Here is a 10277-nt window from a genome sequence, read left to right as displayed (position 1 = left end):
TTTTAAACCAGTATTTGATAATATGGAAGTATCTTGTAATGAATAATGGGTATCGAGCTAACTCCCCGTAAACGGCAGCGCTGCTAGTGCTTTGTCTGACTCCCAAAACTGTTTGACAGAAGCTTAGATGTACACGTTCCAGATCCTTCGCCTTTGAAAACCCCCAAACTGGACAAGCATAGTTTAAGATAGATCCGACAAATGCATCAAATAGTTGCATAGATAAGAATGGACTGGGCTCATATTTGTTAATATTGTTTAATAATGCATTTCTCGCTTTCAGCGACGTAATGGTTATGAAGAACAAACGAACCAGTATAATTAAACACGACACCCAAATAGTTACGGGCTGGTTATTATAATACCAACACTCATTGTGTTTTACGGGACCCCTTTTGCGGAATACAACTACCTTTGTCTTATCTATATTGACCTGGGCCGTATTCATAAAGCATCTTAAGTATAAGTATAAGAAATTGATTATTTACTTAAGTATTACTTAGGTAAGAAATTTATTTTACCTAAGTATATTTGAGCCGCGCCATGAGAAAACCAACATAGTGGCTCTGCGACTAGCATGGATCCAGACCAGCCTGCGCATCTGCGCAGTCTGGTCAGGATCCATGCTGTTCGCTTTCAAAACCTATTGCAATTAGAGAAACCGTTAGCAAACAGCATGGATCCTGACCAGACTGCGCGGATGCGCACGCTGGTCTGGATCCATGCTGGTCGCAAAACCACTATGTTGGTTTTCCCATGGCGCGGCTCATTTGTTATTCATAAAACAACTTAATAGAGAGTTTGGGATTTCAACCTTCGCCTTCCCCTTCAACGTCTCTCGTATATATTTTGGGTAAAACGTCACCGATATGCGTGTATTTTATTTAAATCAGACGTTGCTAGTAAAGTTTTACTGTAATATCAAGTAAGCCTAAGACTTCTCTTTATTACTATGTGAAATAAAAAGCTTATGAAGTTATTTGATTATCCATATTTATAATTTGACTAAATTTGAAGTGAAACACTATCAATAAGTATAAGAATAATGAAGTTTTGTATGGCTAATAATTTTAACTAAATACATTGAATTGAACCTGGAAGTATGAAGTTATCAACTGATTTTGAGAAGCATTAAGATTTTGTTCAAACTTTAACTTCTACGGCATATTTGTGTCCCCAGGCGGTATTGATGGACCTTTTTGTCGTTTGAAGTGAAGTTTTGAACGTCCGAAAATGTGATATCACGAAAGTCAAAACTTCAGTCTTTTTTCATCTACTCTGTCCCCATACTCGGCATCAAAGACTGAAATCTGGATGGGGGCAAATGGCAGGACAGTCATTGTACTTGAAAAAAAAAAATTACGCACGATTATCACTTTGTGAACATTTTATTTCAGTTTCAGATAAAAACGATCCGCTTCTGTCTGACACTTTATACGACATATAGTTGCGTTTAATCATAAACATAAAATGGTGCTAGTAAGACGGAAAATTCTTCTAAAGTATCAGACAATTTCAGATCTATGATATCATGATGCGAGAAGTTTCCTGTTAGCCGTATGGGATAACTCCATTCTTTACATGCACGGACCCAGAGCCTGGCAGAGGGGTATTGTGGGTCAATCCCCACTTTGATTCAAAGAAAATCGGTCTTGAAACTCGGTGTGTCCCCCTAACCGAAATTCCTGGATCTGTACATGCTTTATTTATAAAATAGTACATGTATATTCAAACAAATACATGTATATGCCCACATGTTATTTTGTGCGACAATTTCCGTCTCCACCTAACATTTCTTGACTGTTTCGCAAGACACATGGTGACTTGGCACGATTATATTGTGCTGTCTGAGGGTTTGGTAATATACAGAGTCATGCAGAGTGTCATGATGCCAAAACGTTTGGTATCACGAGAGTATCTTATATTTTGTTTCAATGCGCTTGTACATGTATTCATAACTTGTGTATATTGACTCATGTTATCAACATATCTTTTAAAAGGTTAACCTTTCATCAGGTACATTGTTTATGAGTGTCTACAAGTAAAACGCGTCTTTTAAGGAACTCGATGTACAAAGTACCAATTCAAAGTAAAAAAAAACTTTAAGAAAAACTATGAAATACTAGTCAACAGCATGACGGATGAATCTGTCATTTATATTTTATGGTCATACCTTTTGTGTTTGCTTTATCGCATATATTTAACTTAATTTCAAAGTACTTCGACACATGCATTTGAAATAGTTGGTGTTTCATGTTTTTGTTTGAAAAATATTAACTTTCAAGAACACAATCAACAATAAAATACCTTGTTATGATTATCATTTTTATTTCCTGTTATGTATGATTTACAATCGTACATTGTATACTGACATATTTTATATAAAATCTAAATGTCTGGAGCAACACCAGCGAGTTTTTACATTGTTCACATTGTTTCACTTTTTATCGTAATCGCACTAATATCCATGCGATAATCATATTACTAATAAGCTTTGATAATGTGGCAGTTGAGTCCAATAAGTGCAGGGGTGTTCAAAGATAATCCGTCACAGATCTATTGTAAAGCAATCGTTGGATTTACCTGTATTGGAAAATAAACAGTGTCGATTGTATTGGGGTCAACTGCCACATTATCAAAGTTTATTAGTAATTGAAATGTTTATATTTAATTTTCATTTATAAAGCCTCTTGTAAAAGCCGTGCCCTTTTGGACAATTGATATCAAAATGCACGAAAAAAAACGATCATAATTACGGATAATTTGAATAGGCGGATTAAATGAAGTAAGGTTTGTTCTAAAATTTGAAATCTCAAGGAATTTAATCGAACTTCAGCTTCATACGTTAACTTCGCAAGAGACGTTGAAGGTGAAGGCGGAGGTTGAAGTCTCAAACTCACCAATAAGTAATTCTTGGCTTTTATTGTGGACGAAAACATTAAAAAACAACATTAATTTCAGACAGATACAACATGCACAATTATGTTTAAAGTGCTTTTATCTGGAAAACAACACTTTAATCGTACTCACGACGCCATTTTGTTTTCTGACTTAAGTCGTTTCTTACCTATCTTAAGTTTAAGCTGTTCTATGAATGGGACTTAAGTTTTTTACTTAGATTTAAGTTGATATCACCACAAACTTAATTAAAATCTTCAACTTAAGTCAAAACTTATACTTAAGATGCTTTATGAATACGGTCCCTGTAGTCCCCAGTACTGACAATATTCGTATAACTTATTTAAACTATTCTGTAAGTCCTGCCCAGAGTTACCAACTGAAGCCATGTCGTCTGCAAACAATAAGATTATTACACATATATCATAAATTGATAAATCGGACGAGTTCGTGTCTTGCAGAAATAGTTTCAGATCTTCTAAGAAAAGAGCAAATAATGCCTGGGAATTGTTTAGGCCTGGACTGCTATAAAGATAATTCAAACCACTAGGGGGTCCTATGCTGTACTTGAAAGTGTACAGGTAAAAAATGGGTAAGCCTAGCTACCTGTTTGTCCCGTACCTGCATATGATTTTAACAAGTTAATAATATCAATGTGGATTAGAAGGCTATTTAAACTCAACTATTATGCACACGCACGTAAGGGACTCAGAGGCTAAGCGGCATACTACAAAACCACAATTTTACAATTTAAAGGAGATTAAAGTACATGTCCCAAAATGCCTAACGAATATACACGTAAAAAAGGCTTAAACTATATTCCTTCTAAACCTACATTTTGTGCCTGTGTACCCATTTGTGGACTAACTATTTCCCTGATAAGTATAACTAAAAATGCATCAGATCAAAGTAAAGTACTATAACAGAAGAGGAAACTGTCTGGTCGTAAATTGAAGTCATGTTGTTTCTCTATCAATAAGTATTTGCATTTAAAACTGATGGAAAGTGCGTGAGCTAAAGTGTCCTCATATAATGCAGAAATGATAAAGCAGTAATAAAATGACAAAACCGAAAGATTTATCATTTGTAGCGTAAAGGTATGTTACTACCGTAAATTCTAACACAATCCGATTCATTTTCCTATTAAGGCTGAAACATTTTTCTGACGTCACAATTATTACGTCATAGCGTCAAACGGCATAGCGGCGCGCTGGAAAAGAAACCGATTGAAAACGGGCAAATATTTAATGAATGCCGTCAAGGATGTACCTTAAAATCCTTGGTAACGTGTTAGAATCGGAATAATATATCTCATTTAGTGATTTGCTCTTGAATAAAATCATCGTTTCGCATCTCAACTCCAAACAATGATTTATTCAGCTATAAATCAGTAAATGAGATAGAATCTATATTACTTCTTAAATATCGTATTATGAATCGAGAAATTTACCATAAGGAACGGAAAGAAACTATCAAGGTACCTGATCTTTTTTTTAATTTTTACATAATCAATATATAATCAGTGCATGATTTGTAAGTTGACATTAACAGCACGAGAGTCATCTGGCATGGAGGTGCCTGATAGGTTTTGCCGGCATGGGTAAAATCACCGGAAACGCCAGTCCGGTGTGCGTCACTGAAACGTTATGACGTCACTTCTGCTTACGAACGTTAATTTCCCACGTTTTGTGTATATACTCTACCATCAGAAAGAGTGCTACAAAAGAAGTATTTCTATTTGCTTTATTTATTCTATTATTTGTAAAATACGGTAGATCTATGCAAGAAAAATAATATTTCAGAATAAAAAGGTCATATGTATACGATATGCAGGAAAAATATCAGTCATGTGTTTACGAATCGGATAAAATATCTGCTCTTCGGCGTCTATTGTTATAGTCCGCTGTAACTTTTGTTTGTTTGTTTGTTTGTTTTGGATTTAACGCCGTTTTTTCAATAGTATTTCAGTTATGTAACGGCGGGCAGTTAACCTAACCAGTGTTCATGGATTCATGGATTCTTTACCAGTACAGATCTGTTTTCCGCAAGTAACTCCCAACTTCTCCACATAAATCAGTGTTGTGGGAGAAATGATTTCAGACACAATGTCTTTTATCAAATCGTCACGGAGAACATACACCCGCCTGGAAACCGCTACGGCTCATGCCCAGCTTTTAAAATGTAAGAATAAATAATCTTCATATTTCATGCAGTTAAAAATTGTAATCCTTTTCCTACTCAGAGTATATCACTTCTTGCTTTCAGGTTATTGTTAATGTTCACATCAAAGATTTTAATGATGCCAACTTCATTGTAAAATAATTGTCGATTTAACCCTAACCCTGCTAAATTTCTATAATGAACCTGTCCAGCTTTCAATTTGGACGGTAACATTAACTGTTAAAAGGGGTGCTTACAAAAACAAAACTAGACTGAATGGCGAACAGTGCAGATCATGATCAGAATGCACGGATGTGCAGGCTGATCATGATCTACACTGGTCGCAAAGGCAGAATCACTTGCCACCAGCAAAATCCTGATGTGAAAGAATATAAACATACACTGTAGTTAAATGGTTTGCGACATTTGTCAAAAATAATTGCTGAAGTATCCAGAACGCATTAAGCATAGGCTTTTTTTTCATTTCCCCATAGTTCACGTAATAAAATCAAACGAGCAGTGGGAAGGTGCATGACTGAGCCCTCTCCCTCCTCTCTCCCCGACTTTATAACAGCATATACCCCCCCCCCCCCCCTCCCGCTTCCACCACACCAAACGACCACCAATTTGTTGGCAAAACATTGACATAAATAATGACAATACAGTGTAATGAAATTTCGATAGGTCAATTTAGTAAAGCAAAATTTTTTTGTGTTATTTTTCTTCATTCTGTATATTTCTTTGGTCAGATCACGTCGTAAAATTTTAGTTTTCCCACCCGCCCAAAAAATATTGAACCCTAAAACTATGTTAAAATTGTTTATTATGTAAATTGTGTTTATGTTGAACTCATGTTACATGTTTATATTATATTTTTATATTGTGGTATTTAAAAGAAGATAATATTTGAATTATTAATGCTTCATAGCAGGCGTTTATTTAAATACTGACAATGATTACTCCAATTTGTTACTACCACTTACGTTATACAACATTGTGTTTGAAGTAATGATTACTATCTAATCATCTTATAATAGGTCTATGTCTTAAGTGGTTAGTTTGTGGTATGAAGTATATTAATATATCGTGATCTAAATTGCACCTATTAAAATTTTTAATAATACACTTTGTTTTTTATAAGTTATATTAGTTTTGTTTTGAATTCCATGAAAATGTATGATTTGTCTGTGTATTACGTATGCCATGCAGTATGTAATTGTTTATGTATATGTCGATTAGCTGTTATATGTTTAAGACTAATAAATATATGTTCTGTTCTGTTCTGTTCTGTTCTGTTCATTAATATATCTTAAGTTAGTAAAAAATAGGTGATCTTTTAAGTACTGGTAAGGATTTTATAAAACGTATATTGTCAAGAGCATTATTTTCTTGTTTTTTCTTTGATTGTCCAAACTTTTTAGGGAGAATATGATATCATCTGTGAAAGTCTAAATATATTTTAATCAGTTCAAATAAAAGTTTTAGAGTAACATATATACTGTACAAGAAATTCACAAACGAGTACTGGTATTGGTGATAAATACATTTTATGTTTGTGGGGACAGTGGTTAATCTTTTTCTTTTGTTTTATCTAAATTTAATATATTGCAAAAATACATAAAACGGACGATAAGAGTGCTAATAGTTTGTTTTTTTGAGGCCCCATATGGGTAACCCCATTTATTTTCCCCGTCATTGGCGTAATAGGGGTCGGGGAACATCCGCCTATTAGCCTTACAATGTTCAATGAGTTATTTTAATGAAATAATTAGAAATTGTATAATACAATTTTAAACAAGTAGTACGCATATTCACAATGGAATTATTAATGTACAGTAGACATAGAACTAGTACATGTATGCTATAATATATTTTAAAACATAATAATAATAATAATAAAAACACACAAAACAAAACAACCCATTCGCTATATGATATCAGTGACTTGTCCGAAAGCGAAAGTTGACAAGGTTGAGAAGCGAAGATTGTTTTCTTGAATCAAAATCTTATCCGAGTTACGTCCCTTGCCTTAAACAATAGTTTCAATAACATTTCTAAAATTTAAGCCTTCAATTTCAATACCTTGTATTAAAATTTGATGTTTAATTGCTGACTTTAAATTTCTGTAAAACGCTTTAAGAGGTTGCTTTGTATTATTGTGTTTCATACTATTTCGATACTTCCAAATAGCCCATTTTGTTTCAAATATTAAAGTATTTAAGAATCTACATAATAAAGGGGGCTTTTCATATAAGCCGAAAAGTACAGCAAGTTTTAGGGGAAAATGTTGAGAATTAAGATTTAGAAAAGGGTCTTGAAATTTCTGTGTCAAAACATTCCATATATCTTTGGCAAAATCACATTCCCACATCAAATGTATTAAAGTTTCTGGATGTTGTTTACATATGATACAATTCCCATCTGATAATTTCATAAGATTTAGTCTGTATTCCGTAAAAATAGCCCTATGTATAAATTTCCACTGAAACTGTTTCGCCTTTTTTGAAGAGTAAGAACGTGAAATCTGAATCCAGATTTTTTCCCAAGGTAAGGTGCTATTAAGCGCGTTTTCCCATTTATGTTCCGACTTGAGTTTAAACTTTTTCCTATTCAAAATCGCGGATATTTGGTTTAGTTTTAGATTTTCCGGCTTTATATACTTTCGTGAATTATCTTTTAAATGCAGTTCGTTTAGATAAATTGATAATTTATCACCTCTGAAATCCGTGCTTTTAAGTGCTGCAATATATTTTTTCGGAATGCTCGATTTAATAATGTTCCATTCGGAGATCCAGTTACGCTTATTTTTCAATAATTGTAACAAGTTTTCAAATGAAATAAAAGTATTTCTGGAAAAATCCCAGATTTGTTTTAACGAAATGATGTTACTCTTTAAAAAGGATTCGAAATTTAAAGGATCGCCGCGATGTTTTATTTCATTATTGCAAAAAATGAACGTATTTCCTATGTCCTCTGTTGTTTCTGGACTGAAGCAGTTTCTAAATCTAGCCCAATGCTTTAATGCTACTTTATAGTAGTTACTAATGTTCTTTGATGCAATCATATTTTCTACTGTAGAGCATTTGCAGAGAGAAAAATGTTGTGAAACGTTCTTATCATATAATTGTAAATAGTATGTGCCAATTGCATTCCAGTTTTGTGGATCAGAATGTAATATTTTATAAATCATTTTAATGTTTAGAACTGCATAGATATTTGGTATATTACACATACTAAGACCTCCGTCTTCTTTGTTTAGTAAAATTGTACTTTTTGCTACTAAGGGTTTCTTATTATTCCATAAAAAGTTTCTCATTATCATTTCTAGTTCGTCAATGTATTTTAATGGGATTCCTCTTGTTTCTATTTCGAAAGTAATACGCGATACGACAAAAGTCTTTAAAGTAAGAATTTTTCCATGATACGTTAAATCTCTTGATTTCCATACTTGTAGACAGTTTTTTATTTTGTTTATTTTTTTCCATCCAAATTTCATTTGCATCAATATTGTAGCCGTGGCATACGCCCAATGTTTTAATGTAATTTTTAGTCCATTTAATTTCGTTGTATTTCGGAGTACTGTTCTTCAATTTACCAATAAAAAGTCCGGTTGTTTTTTCTTTGTTAATTCTGGCGCCTGAAGCTTTTTCGTAAACCTTTAGATTTTGAAATAGAGGCGGTAGACAAGTTTCATTTTCGCAGAAGAATTGCGTGTCGTCTACATATTGACTAAGTTTGATTTCTAAATTCAGTTGATTATGAGACGGGAGTTTAATGCCTTTAATGTTTGTATCTGCTCTGACATGGCATGCCACAGGTTCTGCCTGCAAGATATAAAGTAACGGTGCCACCGGACAGCCTTGTTTTATAGACCTTGATATTGAGAAGTATTCCGATATAAACCCATTTGTTTGTATAGCTGCTTTTGAGTCTAAAAGAAACATTTGAATCCATTTTCTATATTTAGTTCCAAAACCATATATTTCTAAACATATGTCAACCCACTCCCATTCTACTCTGTCAAAGGCTTTTGTTTGGTCTAAAAAAACTATTATACCGTCTTGATTTTCGAGGTCTGAAAAATCTATTAAGTCTTGAATTAATCTGTTTGCTTCATTTAAATGTCTCTCTTTTATAAAACCTTTTTGATCAGTATTAAGTAGTTTTGGAAGAAACGGTTTCAGTCTTTCGGCTATGATTTTTGAAATTATTTTGTAATCAACATTGAGCAAAGTTAGCGGACGCCAGTTTTTGAGATTTTCTCTTTCCCCATTTTTATGTAATAAAGATATTATCCCCTTGTATTGTGAATCCGATAAACAAAAATTTTCTAAACATTCTCTAACTACTTCTAACAAATCTTCTTTAATCAGATACCAAAATTGTTGGTACCATTCGGCAATAAGTCCATCCTCTCCTGGAGATTTAAGACGTTTAAAGCTCATAATTACTCTTTTTATTTCCTCTTCATTTACTCCTGATTCTAAAGCATGTGCTTCATTTTCATTTATTTTTGTGTTTACATGTGATATTAATTTTTCCGCCGAAATTCTGTCAATACCTTCTGATGAAAATAGCGACTTGTAAAAGGTATGTTGTTCACTTAAGATAGAATTAATATCTTGCTTTATTTCCCCCATCTCAGTACGAATTTTTGACCATAATTTTTGCTTTCCTCGCTTCTTTTCCAATTCGAAAGAATACCTTGATTTTCACATACATCCTTTGCTTTCGACCTTATTTTTGCAGCTTCTAACTGTTTGTTGTAATAAAACTTTAATTCTTGACTTATTTTTTCCGTTTCTGAAGTAGAAATATCGTTATTTACTTTTTTTAAATTTTCAAATTTTGATTCTAAAATCTGTTTTCTTTTTTGCGCTTTTGCTTTCCCTTCAGAATAGTCTATAGAAATTGATTTCACTTTTTGTTTAGCCATATCCCACCATTCTCGTTTTTTTCCAGAAAGATTCAATTGTTCCTACATATTCTAAATCATTTAAAATGCTTGCGTTTAATTTCCATAGACCAGGGCCTCTTTCAACAAGTTCTGTGTTTAATACCAAAGATAAAAGTTCATGGTCAGAATATAAGAAATGCTTTATTTTAACATTGTTTATCTCATTATCGATTATGTTCGAGGATAAGAAATAGTCGATACGCGAGTGCGAACTGCCACGCTTAAAAGTGAACTGTTTTTCTGCCGGGTTACGCCTTCTCCA

The sequence above is a fragment of the Mercenaria mercenaria genome, chromosome 15, assembly GCF_021730395.1.
Source record: "Mercenaria mercenaria strain notata chromosome 15, MADL_Memer_1, whole genome shotgun sequence".
Lineage (NCBI taxonomy): Eukaryota > Metazoa > Mollusca > Bivalvia > Venerida > Veneridae > Mercenaria > Mercenaria mercenaria.
The sequence above is the reverse complement of the archived record's forward strand: the minus strand, read 5'-3'. Positions refer to the sequence as shown.